Source organism: Oryctolagus cuniculus, chromosome 7, assembly GCF_051225735.1.
Source record: "Oryctolagus cuniculus isolate XC-2025 breed Fujian yellow rabbit chromosome 7, ASM5122573v1, whole genome shotgun sequence".
Classification (NCBI taxonomy): domain Eukaryota; kingdom Metazoa; phylum Chordata; class Mammalia; order Lagomorpha; family Leporidae; genus Oryctolagus; species Oryctolagus cuniculus.
In genome coordinates, this window is record NC_142873.1 from 104,636,353 (window position 1) to 104,653,253 (window position 16,901).

Below are 16,901 nucleotides of genomic sequence, written 5' to 3' on the forward strand. Positions count from 1 at the left end.
TGTGTGTACATACCACAATTCCTTTATCCGTTCATCAGTTTATGGACATCTGGATTGACTCCATATCTTAGATATTGTAAGTTGAGTCACTATAAACACAGGGGAACAGATAACTCTTTCATATGCTGATTTGATTTCCATGGCTGGGTCACACTGAAGATTTACTTTCAGATTTCTGAGCAATCTCTGTATTGTCTTAAACAATGGTAGTATTAGTTTACATTCCCACCAAGAGTGTATTAGGGTACCTTTTCTTCTATATCCTTGCCAGCATTTGTTACCTTTCTATTTTTGAATGGTAGCCATTCTGACCAGGATGAGGTAAAACCTTATTGTGGTTTTTATTTGAATTTCCCTGATAGCTAGTTGTCATGAGTGTCTTTTCATGTGTCTTTCAGCCATCTGCAATCCATCCCTTAAAAAATACCTGTTCATGGGGCCAGCACTGTGGCTCACTTGATTAATCCTCCACCTGCATCACCAGCATCCTGGTTGTTCCTCTTCCAGTCCAGTTCTCTGCTGTGGCCCAGGAAGGCAGTGGAGGATGGCCCAAGTGCTTGGGTCCCTGCATCCGCATGGGAGACCAGGAGGAAGCACCTGGCTCCTGGCTTCGGATCAGCGTAGCTCTGGCTGTAGCGGCCATTTGGAGGGTAAAACAACAGAAGGAAGACCTTTCTCTCTCTCTTTCTCACCGTCTAACTCTGTCAAATAAATGAATAAAAAATACCTGTTCATAACTTTAGCCCATTTCTTAAGTGGATTGTACATTTTGTTGTTATTGAGTTTCTTGAGCTCCTTATATATCCTGGATATTAATACTTTCCCAGATGTATAATTACAAATATTTTCTCCCATTCTTTCAATTGACTCTGTACTTTGCTGAGTGTTCCCTTTACTGTGCAAAAACTTTTTTAGTTTGATGTAATCCCATTTGTCTATTTTTGCCTTTATTGTCTGTGCTGCTGGGGTCTTATCCAAGAAGTCTCTGCTTATGCCAATGCTTTGCAGTGTTTCCCCTATGCTTTCCTCTATTAACTGCATAACTTCCGGTCTTACATTAGCTCCCTGAACCATTGTGAGTTGATGTTTGTATAGGATGTCAGGTAGGGGTCTTACTTCATAATTCTCTATGTAGAGACCCAATTTCCCCAAGAACATTTATTGTCAAGACTGTACTTACCTTGGTGAGTGTCTCTGGCTTGTTAAGATTGTTGTAAATGCATAGGTTAATTTTGGGATTTCTAATTTGTTCCATTGGTCAACATGTCTATTTTTACTCCAGTACCATACTCTTTTCTTTAAAATGGCCTTTTAACATGCCTGGAAATCTGGGATTGTGATGACTCCCATTTTATTTTTATTGCTTAGGATTGCTTTGGCTATTAGGAGTCTCTTGTGTTTTCATATGAATTTTAGAGTTGATTATTCCAGATCTGAAAAGAACATCTTTGGTATTTTGATAGCAATCACCCTAAATTTATAAATTGCTTTGGATAGTTGGAACATTTTATTAATTATTCCAATCCATGAATATGTAAGATTTTTTCCTTTGTGTGTGCCTTCTTCTACTTCTTTCCTGGATGTTCTGTAATTTTCATTGTAGAGAACAACATCTTTGGTTAAAGTTATCCAAAGGTATTTAAATTTTTTGTAGCTATTGTGAATGGACTAACCCTACAAGTTCTTTCTCAGCCATGGCATTGTTTGTGTATACGAAGGCTACTGATTCCCTGCAACTTTGCCAAACCCTCGCATTAATTCTAATAATCTCTTAGTGTTGTCTTTTAGTTCATCTATGCATAGGATCATATCATCTGCAAACAGGGATAATTTGACGTCCCTCTTTCTCATTCGTATCCCGTTGATTTCCTTTTCTTGGTTATGGCTCTGGTTAAAATGCTAGAACTATATTGAATAGTAATGATGACAGTGGGCATCCTTGTCTGGTTCCAGATCTTAGTGGAAATGCTTCCAACTTTTCCCCATTCAATATGATGCTGACTGTGGGTTTATCATATATTGCCTTCACTGTGTTGAGGTATTTCCTTCTATACCCAATTTGCTTAAAATTTTTATTATGAAAGGATGTTGTATCTTATCAAATGCTGTCTCTTTATGGACATAATCATATGGTTTTTAATTCTTCAATTTGTTAATTTTTTATCATGTTCATTGATTTGTGTAAATTGAACCATCTCTACATACCAAGGATAAATCCCACCTGGTATGGGTTAATCTTTTTGATGTGTTGTTGGATTCTATTAGCTAGTATTTTTCTGAGGACTTTTGCATCTATGTTCATCAGGGATACTGGTCTATAGTTCTCTTTGTTGTACCCTTTTCTGGTTTTGAAATTAAGGTGACGTTGGCCTCATAGAAGTTTGGGAGGATTCCTTCACTTTCAATGGTATTGAATAGTTTGAGAAGAATTGGAATTAGCTATTTAAATGTTTGGTAGCATTCTGAAGTGAAAATATCCAGTCCTGGACTTTTATGGGAGAGCCTTTATTACTGATTCAATCTCCATCTTTGTTATGATCGATTTAGGTTTTCTATATGTTGGTGACTCAATTTTGGTAAATTATATGTATCCAGAAATCTATATATTTCTTCCAGATTTTTAAATGTGTCAGCATTAGCTTTTTGTAGTAATTCCTGGTGATTCTTTTTATTTATGTTGTATATGTTGTATCATCTCCTTTTTCATTTTTCCACTTCTATTATTTAGGTCTTTCCTTCTTTCTAATTTAGGGTTTGATATGTTCTTGTTTTTCTTGACCTCTGAGATTCATTGATAGATCATTTGATGCCTTTCCAATTTCTTGACGTAGGCACTAACCACTATAAACTTTCCTCTTAACACTGCTCATTTTGTGTCCCATAAGTTTTGATATGTTGTGTTGTCATCCTCATGCAAAAGTCAGGATTTCATTTATTTTATTTATTAGAAAGGCAGAGTTAGAGAGGAAGAGACAGAAGAATATAACTCCTTTTTATGGCTGAATAGTATTCCATTATGTATAAATACCTCATTTTCTTTATCTAGTCATTAGTTAAGTTATTCCAGTTAAGAAACGAGCTAAGCATATGAACAGGCATTTTTCATAGGAAGAAATACAAAAGGCTAAAAGAGATGTTGAAAAGATGTTCAGGATTACTAGCCAGCAGGGAAATGCAAATAAAAATTACAATAAGATTTCTTCACACCCTAGTCAGAATGGCTATCATTCAAGCATTAAAAAAAAAATTGCTGGCAATGATGCGTTGAAAAAGGTACCCTAATACACTGTTGGTGAGCATGTAAACTAGTACAATCACTATGGAAGACAACATGGAGTTTCCTCAGAAATCTTAAAATGGATCTACCATATGACCCAGCCATTCCATCTTAATTGTGGTTCCTTCTTAGGCGTCTATGTCAGCCCTTCTTCCTTTCCTCAACCTCAGGAGTGAACCAGTGATGAGCTTCTTTCTCTTATCTGTCCAAATCTCTCTCTATAGTTGTGAAAATGCATAAAATCTATAAATAAATACTTCTTCTAACATTCCATCCTAAAATTCTTTCAAAAATTCATGGATCTTTTATCCAACATCAATTTGTACTTGAACTTCTAAGCATCTCAGCATCAACAAGTGCAAAGCAGAAAATTTCATTCCTATTTGTTCTTCTTTTAAACTTCTCCCTCAGGGTTAACCCTACTATCATTGTATAGTTTATTTCTAAAGAATAAGAAGAAATTTTACATTAGCGATGCATTAATATGTAACAATTCCAGGGCCAGCATTATGACAGAGTTAGGCAGCCTTTGGAATCCCTGCACCCAATATTGACGTGCTGGTTCGAGTCCTGATTACTCTGTACTTCCTGCTAATCCTCCTGGGAGGCAGCAAATGATGGTCCAAATACTTGGTTTCCTTCCACTCACAAGAGAAACCTGGATGGAGTTTCTGGCTCATGGCTTTTGCCTTACCCAGACCCATATGTTGACATTTGAGGGATGAAGCAGAGATGAAGCAGAAGAAACCTTGTCTGTCTGTCTGTCTCTCTCTCTCTCAAAACTTCCCCCCATAACACTGCCTTTCAAATAGAAATCTTTTTTTTTTAAACAAAAAAAGCAGTGCTCCCAAAACATAACATCTAAAAACTATAAACATTTTTATTTTAGATACTTTCTGTGGGTCATCATTCCAGATGTGGCTCAGCTGGTGGTTCCAATTCAAAAACTTACAATGCTGTTGTCAAAGTGTTGCCCAAGACTGGTTATCCAAAACCTTGATGAAAGCTGCAGAATCTTCTAAATTAGCTCACTCATTCAGTGCCAGTTTTTGACAGAAGTGCTCAGCGTCTCACCTCAGACTTCTCCAAAAGACTGTCTAATGGCCTCACGATATAGCACCTAATGCTCCCAGGGCAAGAGATCCAGAAATAATAAAGCAGGATCAGGAATTTCTTTTCTGTCCTACAGTCAAGATCCACACTATTATCTCTTAAATATCACTTGACTACATAAGTTAGCCCTACTTGATTTATGATAGGATAAAACCAGGAAACATAAATCACTGGGGCCTTGCTGGAAGCTAAGAAAATATTGAATGAGAAAAAAAAATCTCATAAGGGAATTCTTCATAAAATTTTCAACTCCAATAATACACAAATACAATAAAGAAAAATATGGAATATATAGCAACCTAGCACCAGTGCCTCTCACACTCTTCTCAACTCCTCTTGGTAGACTTGGATACTAAATTTGAGACCATGGACTTCACCAGAATCATTAGAGGAATGTTATGGACTTTGTGCGAGATGGGTTACCACAGTTCTCAGTGGGATAAAACTCTTTACAAATAGCAGTAGATCCCAAAAAAAGAGTTTAGCTGTCAAACATATAACAAGTTTCACAGGAAGGATGGCACTTGATGGTGAGAAATTCTGAAAATTTTTTTCAATGTAGTTATATACTTTCTCTGTCATCTATATAAACTTCTATAACCTATTAGAATGGTATAAAACATTACCAAGGAGTTAAATGGCATCTTTCCTGAGAAATATCAATAACATTAGCAGATTACAGATCTTTGAACGTTAAATAACAAAAATTGGAATGACCTGGCTTGAGAAGAAAGGTGGTGAATGGCTCAGGTTCTGTTTTCTGTGACCTTTCCTTTTCACAAGACCTGGCAAGGAGAATGTCAGGACACCTTGGAAGCCAGGAAATGGGGCCTGACTGATGGAAATTTTGGTGAAGAGTGAAAAAACAATGAAGACTCTGTGGGATGACAAGAGAAGACAGAGACACCACAGCAGCCAGCCAGGTGGCACAGCCAGCTGCTGGCTGGGAGCCACCATTTTATCATATCTAGGTAGGAAGCAATTGCTGTGTGCCCTCCACTCACAGTTTTAGCTAAGAGGAATTCCACAGTCACCCACTGACTTTTACTTCAGCCTAGGGAGCTGACTGGGGTCTGAGCAACTGCAGGACTTGGAGTAGGGAAGTTGCTTTTCTTCCTTCACCTCCCTCACTCCCACAGAGTGCCATACTTAGCAGTGAAAAATCGTCCAGGGTGCCTCTGTTCCACTCCTACCAGCATCAGAGTCAGATTCAGAGTCAGAGAAACGTTTGGGGCAAAGGACAGATGCTCTGCATCCTGCAACAGTGGGAGTTTCGGGGCATTAGCCCCAGGGCTATGCTCATGCATTTTACATGAGCCAGGGGGATTCACCTTAGCTTCTGGTGGCTAACACCAAAAGCAGCCCATAAAAAATCCCCTGCCATCTAGGAGATCTGCAAGACCGGGATTGTAACAATTCTAAATTTCTCAATGCCACTGGAATCTACCTTGTGGACACAGTGAAGAATCTACCTGCATTCAACCATTCTAGACTCATACCCCCCAGAGAGCTCCTGGATACCTTGTAGTCACCCTATAGGCCTGGAGTAGGGTTCAACTAACATCCCTAGTCCTAGGACCATGGCAGTTAGTGTTATAAGCCAAAGCACCAGTTGGACTCATCTAACAGGATCTGAAGAAGGGTCCATCAACATCACACATCCTAGACCCACAGCAACTGATGCCATAAGCCCCAGGCATCACTCAGTCTTATGAGTAGGATAAGGTGACAGGCATCCATTTCTCTCAGCCCTAAGAACAAAGAGAGCCCTGTCTATCAGAGTCAACAATGAGACGGACACCAAATCCTCTGTGGATCAAAGACATACACCCTAGAAAACCCATATTCATCTCAAAGCCACACTTCTATCCCTATAAACTGCAACACACTAGACCACTGTCTAACTTATAGATACAACTGACATTGATTAGTACAAAAGAAATCATTCAGAGACTACATATCTGTGTTCCTCTGGGACCAAAGATAAAGCAACAAGCCAAGTGATAACCTGCACTCCAGCTAAACTATAAACTTGTTTCCAATAAAATCTACTTCATAAATAGGAAGGGATGACTACACCAGATGTACAGATGTCAACACAGGGACACAGGAGACATGAAGAAGCAAGGTAGCACGATGCCTTCAAAAAAACAACGCAATCCTCCAGAATTAGATCCTGAACTGAAGGAAATCTATGAAATTACAGATATAGAATTCAATATAATGACTGTAAGCAAAACTCAATGAGATGCAAGAGAATACAGATAAAGAAATGAGAAATCAATGAGTAATATAAATGAAAATAGCAACTCATTAAGAATCAAATAGAAATTTTGGAGATGAAATCACAGAAATGAAAAATATGACTGAGAGCTTTATCAGCTGAATAGACCAAGTAGAGACAAGAATTTCTGAACTCGAGGATAATGGTTTTGAAATAATCCAATCAGATAAAAATAGAGAGAAAACAAATCAAAGGAAGGAAGTCTACATGAAATAAGTGATAGCATTAAATGACCAAATATTTGTATTATAGGTATTCCTAAAGAAGAGAAAAGGAAAAAGATGTTGAGAAACTGCAAAATGAAATAATAGTTGAAAATTTCCCAGGTTTTGAAAGAGACATAGATATCCAGATACAAGCCCGAAGAACCCCAAGCAGACTCAACAAAAAAGATCTTCTTCAAGGCATATTGTAGTCAAATTGTGAAAAGTTAAAGACAAGGAGAGAATTCTAAAGACTGCAAGAGAAAAATGTCAAGTTACATATAAAGGAAAACCAATCAGATGAACACTGACTTCTCAGTGGAAACCCTATAGTTCAGGAAAGAATGGGAAGATATATTCAAGGTCTTAAAAGAAAAGAACTTCCAACCAAGAATATTATATCTGGCAAAACTATCCTTTAAAAGTGAAGACGAGGGGCTGGCATTGCAGTGCAGTAGGTTAAAGTCCCAGCCTGCAGTGCCGATATCACATATGGACGGCAGTTTGAGTCCCAGCTGCTTCACTTCCAATCCAGCTCCCCGCTAATTCTCCTAGAAAAATAGCAGAAGATGGCCTAAGTTTTTGGGCCCCTGCCACACACAGGGGAGACCCAGAAGAAGCACCTGGCTCTTGGCTTCAGCCTGGCCCAGCCCCGGTGGTTGCAGCCAATTGGGGAGCAAACCAATAGATAGAAGAACTCCCTCTGCCTCTACCTCTCTCTGTAACTCTGCCTTTCAAATAAATAAAATAAATCTTATTTAAAAAGTGAAGGAAAAAAAAGATAGCTTCTGGATAAGCAAAAACAGAGAATTCACCACTACCAGACCAGCCTTACAAAAAATTCTTAAAAGCACCCTGCATTAGAAGTCAACACAAAAACACATGACACCACCAAATTTACTAAGAGATCAAGTAGAATCAGTATCCAATCAAAAAATGACAAGTCATAGGCCTTATCTATAAATACCAAGCTTGAATATAAATGAATTAAATTCTCCAATTAAAACACTTATGTTGGCTAAATGGATTAAAAAAAAAAAGCACCCATAATATGCTTCCTACAAGAAACCAACTTCAAAAACAAAGGTAAACACAGACTGAAAGTGAAGGAGAGAAATAAGAGGCAAATGGAAACCAAAAATAAACAGGAAAAGTTTTCCTCATATCAAACAATTTAAATCAAAAACTCTAAAAAGATATAAAGAAGGACATTACATTTTGATAAAAGGCTCAATTCAGCAAGAAGATCAACAATTATAAATATATATGCACCCAACATTAGATCACACAAAAATACACAGGAAATAATACTAAACCTAAAGGGAGAGATAGACTATGAAACGATAAAAGTAGGTGACTTCAACACCTCACTCTCATCAATGGACAGATCATCCAGACAGAAAATCAATAAAGATACATCTGAGTTGAAATATGCTATCAATCACATGGACCTAACAGACATTTACAGGAAATTTCACTTGACAGATATAGTACACACATTCTTCTCATTAAGACATGGCATATTTTCTGGGACAGACCACATATTAGGCAAAAAAATCAAGTCTCAGCTAACTTTAAAAAGACTGAAATCAGACCATATATCTTCTCAGGCCATAAAATAAGAAAACTAGAAATCAACAAGAATAACAATAACACACTCAAAAATACATAGAAATTAAACATGATGGTGCCAGCACCATGGCGCAGTTTAATCCTCCGCCTGCGGCACCAACATCCCATATGGGCGCTGGTTCTAGTCCCAGCTGCTCTTCTTCCAATCCAGCTCTCTGCTGTAGCCTGGAAAAGCAGTAGAATATGGCCAAAGTCCTTGGACCCCTGCACCCACATGGGAGACCAGGAAGAAGCACCTGGCTCCTGGCTTCACATGGGCAAAGTTCTGGCCATTGCGGCCACTTGGAGAGTGAACCAACAGACAGAAGACCTTTCTCTCTGTCTCTCCCTCTCACTGTCTGTAACTCTACCTCTCAAATAAATAAATAAAAATTCTTTAAAAAAATTTAAACATGCTATTGAATGATAAATGGGTCACTGAGGAAATTAAATAAGAAATCAAAAACTTTCTTGAAATAAATGAAAATACAAAATATCAAAACCCATGGGATACAGCAAAACAGTAATAACAGGAAAGTTTATTATTAAATATTTCAAGATCAACAAGGTTAATATAGACAGATGAGAACCAAAACTCATCATTTTGTTGATTGGATACTGATTCTACCTGAACTATTAGTAAATTTGGTGCTGTCTTGTGTTCTTGTGTTTACCTCTAATGCAAGGAGTTCTTCAGAATTTTTTGTAAAGCTGGTCTGGTGGTAGTAAATTCTCAAAGTTTTTGCTTATCTCGAAGCTATTGTCATTAAGTGTTTACATTTTTAAAAAGAGAGAGAAATGCCTAAAATGACAGATTCAACAATGCATCTTGAAGATGTAGAAAAATAAAAACAAACCAAACCCAAAATCGGCTGGAAGCAAGAAATAAAAATAATCACAACAGAAGATGAACAAAACAAAAAGTTGGTTTTTTGAGAACATAAACAAAATAGGTAAACCTTTAACCAGACTGACAAAAGAAAAAACTCATGTAAGTAAAATTAGAGATGAAAAAGAAGACATTAAAACTGACACCACTAAAATAAAAAAGGATCATAAAAAAATGAAGAACCATATTCTGATAAACTGCAAAATCTCAAACAAATGGATAAATTTGTGGATATATATAATCTACCAAGATTAAATCAATAAGATATACACAATCAAAACAGATCAATAAGAAGCTATGAGACTGAAGCAGTAATCAAGTCTTTTATCAAGGAAAAGTCCAGAACCTAAAGGTTTTCTACTGAATTCTACAAAACATCCAAAGAGGAACTAACTCAAAAACTTTTCAAACTGTTCCAAAATATTGAACAAGATAGCACTCTGCCAAAATTTTTATGAAGCCAGCATCACTCTCATATCAAAACCAAAGATGTGGCACACAAAAAATTACAGACCTATATACTTAATGAACATAGAAGCAAAGATTCTCAACAAAATAGCAAATCAAATCCAAAGCCAAATAAAAAGATCATACATCACGATCAAGGGCTAGAAATACAAGGATGGTTCAACATTTGCAAAAAACTAAATATCATAAATCACATCAATAGAATGAAGAACAAGAACCACATGGTCATCTCAATAGATTCAGAGAAAGCATCTGATAAGATTCAACATCCCTTAGTAAGAAAAACATTCTATACGTTAGGTATAGAAAGTACACTCCTCAAAATAATAAAGACTTAACAAATCAATAAACAATATCATATTGAATAGGAAAGAGCTGAAAGCATTTCCCTTCAGATCTGAATCAAGACAAGGATGTCCACTTTCACCACTATATTCAATGTAGTACTGGAAGTTTTAGCAAGTCAATTAGGGAGGAGAAAGAAATACAGGGCATCAAAATTGGAAAATAGTAAGTCAAGTCATCCATGTTTGCAGATGACATGATATTGTACATGCAAAAACCTAAACACTCCACCAAAAACTGTTAGAATTGACAAATCAATTGAGTAAAGTTACAGCTTAAAAAATAGGCATACAAAAAAGTAGCTTTTGATATGCTAACAATTAATTCACTGGAACAGAAATCAAGAAAGAAATCCCAATCACAACAGCCACCAAAAAAAAAAAACAAATATTTATGAATAAATTTAACCAAAAATGTTAAAGATCTCTACAATGAAACTATCAGTTATGAAAAAATCATCGACACTCACAGAAAAGGAAAGATATTCCTTGCTCATGGATTGGAAGAATCAATATCATTAAATGTCTATTCTATCTAAAGCAATTTATAGATAATGCAATTCCTATCAAAATACCAATGACATTCTTTACAGAATTAGATTAAGCAATCTTAAAATTCATATGTAATCACAAAAGACTCCAAATAGCTGATGCAATCCTGTTCAAGAAAAATCAAGCCAGATGCATAACAATACCTGACTTCAAGGAGTAGAGATTCTTTCTGAGTTCCTAGTTTACTGTGAAGCAAATTAGGTACCCCATCCTCCTTATGCCTCTGTTTATCAGGAGCAAGCCAGACAGAATAAAAGATTGCAAATCAGCTCTTTTGATGGGTTTTGTCCTACCTTGTAACTGAATGTCAAGTTTTTTCTTCCCCAAAACTGTGCTTAAAAACCCCAGTACCACCAGCCCCTTCAGGCTGTGCCTCTTTGGAGTCTCCCTCTATGCCACTCTGGCTGGCTGGAGGTCTCCAACTCTAATAAATCTTGCTTTTAAATAAAAAAAAAATTACAAAGCTATACAAATTAAAACAGCATGGTACTGGACTAAAAACTGATATGTGTTTCAGTGAAACAGAATAGAGAGCCCATAAATTAATCACATACATAGAGCCAACTGATTTTTTAACAAAAGTGCTCAGATTATACAGTGGAGTAAGGATATTTTCTTCAAAAAATAGTGGTGGTAAAACTGGACATATATAATGAACTTAGATTCATACATCTCACCATATACAAAAGTCAACTTAAGATGGATCAAAGAGGGCTGGCACCGTGACATAGTAAGGTAAGCCTCCACCTTGGTTCCAGCATCCCGTACAAACACTGGTTTGTGTCCTGGCTGCTCCTCTTTCCATCCAGCTCTCTATTGATGGCCTGGAAAAACAGCAGAAGATGGACCAAGTGCTTGGGCCGCAGCACCCATGTGGAAGACCTTCTGACTCAGTTTAACAAAACCTCAGAGGACTCTGAGTGGCTCAGCTGGGTCACATGGCCACCTCACTGAACCAGGGGACAGAATACCATGACTCCGTTGGGTCAAGTGGTCATTCCGAGGTAATTGCAGAGAGTAAGGATAACAAAAAAATCCACTCAAAATACATAATATACAGAAGTATTTCCATAAATGAGGAGCCATGCTTTTTGCAAAGGAAATGATTGTTGACTAAGAAACAAAACAATACACAAACTATACTTCTCTCCCTGAACTAAAGTTCCTATCTCAGTACTTGAGGATGCAGGATCTGGATGGAGAATGAAAGGTTGAAAAGTAAGAGGTATGTGCCAGCACTGTGGCACAAAATGCTAAGCCTCCGCTGTAGTGCTGCCATTCCATAGGGCGCCAGTTCATGTCCCAGCTGCTCCTCTTCAGATCCAGCTCTCTGCTTAGGGCCTGAGAAAGCAGTGGAAGATGGCCCATGTGCTTAGATCCCATCATCCATATGGAAGTCCCAGAGGAGGCTCCTGGCTCCTGTCTTTGGATCGGCCCAGCTCCAGCTACTGCAGCCTTACGGGGAGTAAATCAGAGGCTAGAAGACTTTTCTCTCTGTCTCTCCCTCTCTCTGTCTGTAGCTCTGCCTCAAATAAATAAATAAAATCATTGTGTTTTTTAAGTAAGTGGCAGTTATTTAGAAAATATTTACACGAACTTACTAATGTTTACTGGGGTCTACCTCAGTTCTGATGCTAAGTAAAAGAGAAAAAACTTTTGGGGCTGGCATTGTGGTGTAGTAAGTTAGGCTACAGTTGGCAACACTGGCATCCCATATGGGTGCCAGTTCAAGTCCCAGCTGCTTCACTTATGATACAGCTCCCTGTTAATGTGCATGAGAAAGCACTGGAAAGTAACCCAAGTCCTTGGTCCCCACACCCTCATGGGAGACCCGGATGAAGCTCCTGACTCCTGGCTTTGGCCTGGCCCAACCAACCCTACCCATCGCAGCTATTTGGGGGGTGTGCCAGGGGATGGAAGATCTCTCTCTCTCTTTCTGCCTCTCCCACTATCTCTACTTCTCTCTAACTCTGCCTTTCAAATTAATAAATAAATCTTAAAAAAGGAAAAATGTCTTAAGAAATTATAGATTTTTGGAGAATTTAAGAGTTCTAAGAAGGGGGTAATTTTTGAGCACTTTACAGTGAACTACCATAAATTTTATGAGAAATATATTAAAATCTGACTCATAATTCAAATCAAGAGTAGGCTATTCAGAAATAAATAAAGATAGAATAAAAAAGCTTTCTCAAAGATGAATCAGACTAGGTACAAAAGGAAACTGAATTAATGAAGTAGAAACTTAGCAGCAACATTTCTTAAACTTGAAGAAAAAAATAATAAAATGAAAATTATAGAAGAACATCAGAAAAACAAGATGCATCTAGGAGATTGAATAATAGTAGCTTTAGATGCAGGGAGAAAAACAGACTGGAGCAACTTAAAGAAAAAAGAAGAAATTTTCTCAGACTAATCCAATACTAAGCAATATTTGTGAAATAAAATCATGAAATTCATGAAATCAGACTCATAAGTACACACATCATTGTGGAATGGCTAAACTGCAAGAATAAATAAATTTCACAAACATGCAGGAGTATTAAAAGCTTCTAAGATCGGGGCGCTGGATTCTTTCCTGGCTGCCCCTCTTCCAGGCCAGCTCTCTGCTGTGGCCCGGGAAGGCAGTGGAGGATGGCCCAAGTGCTTGGGCCCTGTACCCCAGGGGAGACCAGGAGAAGCACCTGGCTCCTGCCTTTGGATCAGTGCGGTGCGCTGGCCTCAGCACGCCAGCCGTGGCAGCCATTGGAGGGTGAACCAATGGCAAAAAGGAAGACCTTTCTCTCTGTCTCTCTCTCTCACTATCCACTCTGCCTGTCAAAAAAAAAAAAAAAAAAAAAAGCTTCCAAGAAGAAAAGATCAGTGGATTTTCTCACCCATATACAAACTTTGTTTTTAGTGATAAGAAAAAAAAATGTATACATCCACCAAATATTTATTAAATTCCTACTGTATGCTGTTTGGTGGCTAGAGATATAGCACTGAATAAAAAAGGTACAACATCTGCTATGTATTCTAATGATACGAAATGATTCCATGGGCAGAATAGAGAACCTTGCTCAGATAGATCATTTATGTCTAGAAGCAAAAATTTTAATCTCACCATATTTAAGAGATGATACATTCATTTCATTTTCTTTTGTGGTATCTACTGTATCAGAGATACAAGGGGATCAATTGCTTGGAGCTTCACCAAAAAAATCACCCTCAGCAGGAACTGCTTAGAGGAGAGCTTTATTAATTGTGACAAGGAAGACATTGGGGAGATGTAGTTCCAGAAAAGAAACTGCTTTCCTGTGAAGCAGTTGCTAAGGCTTTTACAGCAAGGGTTGGGGTATGTTCAGGATAGAAAAAAAGGGTAGGAGGAGGGCCCTTCCACGTTGCAATATGTCTTCAAACCTTCTATGTCCAAAACATCTGCCTCAAACTGATTTCTTACAGTCATATGCTTCCTTGTTTGTGGTGGTCTGGCCCTCTCTGAGTACAATATCACCAGTTTCTCTTGAACATCTTCTGAAAAACAAGCTCCAGACAGTAAACTACTTCAGATTCTCTGCCCATGCATCAGTGTCCCGCTGTTGTCCAAATATGCGCTGTTGGTTACAGGTTCAGATGTCAGAGTGAATTGCCAGAGGCTCATATTTCTTTCATAAAAACATCCACACCTAGGCAGTAACTGGACGTTATAGCAGCTGAGCTTCACTGAATCTTCTAAGATCCAGGCTCCTCCACACCGAGGAACATACCATCCCCCTCAACACAGTTTTAGGAAATCACAGGAATTAGCACTTTAACAAATATCCCAGGTGATTCTAACACAGGTGGTCAGTAATTTGTGTTGAGAAATCTTGATTTAGAGGAAAGAGTAAAGTGGTGATAAAGTGATTCCCAAAAATTAGTGATGAAAGAAATGAAAAAAAAACTTCTAATATTTATTCAATCAATAAGTAATTGCTAAGAGTAGAGACATGCTAAGTCATCTTAAAGAAACCAAAATCTAGGGCCAGGGCTGTGGTGTAGTGGATTAAGCCTCTGCCTGTAGTGCTGGCATCCCATAGGTGTACCAGTTCACATCCCAGCTGCTCCACTTCCAATCCAGCTTCTTGCTAATGTACCTAGCAAAGCAGTAGAAGATGGCCCAAGTGCTTGTGTTCCTATCCCCACACAGGAGACTCAGAAGAATCTCCAGGCTCCTGGTTTCAGCCTGGCCCAACCTCGGCTGATGTGGCCATTTCGGGAGTGAACCAGCTGATGGAAATCTGCTCGCTCGCTCGCTCGCTTGCGTGCTCGCTCTCTCTCTGCCTTTCAAGTAAATAAATCTTAAAAAAAAAAAAAAATCTCCCGTGTTTGACCATATTTTTCTTTTAGATATGTTCATTATTAAAGAAACTGTCCATGTGAAACTGGACTGTGCAAAATGTATCCACAGCGTGGAAGCACAAAGCGCTTAAAACACTCAGCTTTCCTGGATGCAACACCTAGGTTGTGCCTCATGCCTTTTTAGAAATCCTCCTGCCATTCTGTGCTATGTCTGCAGTTACTTTATTGTTAACCTTAAAAATGTTTCAGAAGATAGTTTGTAATTTTTATTTACCATTGCTGTCAGGGTATCTATCACTGATAATGTGAGTAATAATATTAAGCAGTGGCTACTCTGAAAAGGCCAAGAAAAAAAGAAAAATCTCTAGATTTTAAAAAATGGCTGGCACTATTTTGTAACACCTACCATTCTACTAATGTTCTTTAATGTAAAAATTGGGTTAATTGTTCCCATCTACCAAGGGCTTTTCAAAAATACCACCCACTAGGAAAACAGACCTATAGAATTAGCCATTTTGTATAGCAGTTAAGACACTGCTTGGGCCACCTGCATCCTATATCTGAGTGCCTGGGTTTCAGTCCTGGTTCTGCTTCCAATTCTAGCTTCCTGCTAATGTGCACCCTGGGAGACAATAGGTAATAGCTCAAGTTGCTGGGTCCCTGCCACCCAAGTGGAAGACCCAGACTGAGTTTCATGCTCCTGCCTTCTACCTGGCCCATCCTTAGCTGTTGCAGACATTTGGGATGTGAATCAACAGAAGATATTTGTCTGTGTCTTTTAAATGCTTATGTACATTTATTTTTAAGAAAACTAGGTATTTCTCAACCTACATTATCCAAGTTTCATAGTTTAAGAAAACTCCATATACCATTAATATTTCCCTTTACCTCTTTTCACTAAATTCTCAAACTGCTGTTAAGTTTCCAAATGAAATCTTCCACAGCTTCAAATCAGTTAACCAACGTCTCACTCTGCTGCACTAAAGGATTCCTAGCGCCCAACAGCTTCAGACAGGTGTCAATGTTTAAGGCCACTCAAAACTTTGGGAAAGTCTCTTCAAAACCTCAGAACCTATCTTAATTTCTGTCAATTGAAAAATGATATCTCCTTGCAGATCAATTTTCTAAAATTCCAGTGAAATTCTGAATGCAGAATTTTGACTTACACACAACCCAAAGAAATGGGTGTTGTGATGCAACAGGGTAAGCCCTACTTGGGACACCCACATTCCATACCCCATATCCAAGTGTGGGTTCCAGTCCCTTCTCCGCTGCCTCCCAGCCGGCTTCCTGACAAAACATCCTGGGAAGCAGCAGATCACAGTCTAGTGGTTGGACCCCTGCCACCCTCCTTAGAGACAAAGATGTTGGTCCTGGCTCCTGGCTCCAGCCTAGCCCCACTACGGGCTGCTGCAGGCATTTAGGAAGTGAACCAGCGGGTGGAAGATGATCTCTCTCTGTCTCCCCGTCTACCCTTCAAGTAGATGGAAATTAATTAAAAAATAAACGGAAACTACTTCAAAATAAGCACAACCCGAATCTCATAAAGGGATGACGGAAGATTTTCTTAAGGGAAACAATTTGGCAAGTTTTACACACCCTGCTCCATATCCTATGTCGTATGCATTATGCAAAACTACTTAACACAATATTTATCAAGCGAATGAGGGGGATCTGAACCTACATTTTTGCAGAGAACAGAATCATGGCCTCTGGCAAGATGCACGCAGGACAGCGACGCCCACACACACCTGAAGCTTTTACTAGAACCACAGGGCACTGCCTGAAGCAAGCCGGTGGCCCTGGAGTGTCAAGCTTCAGACGCTAACATTGCAGACGTTCC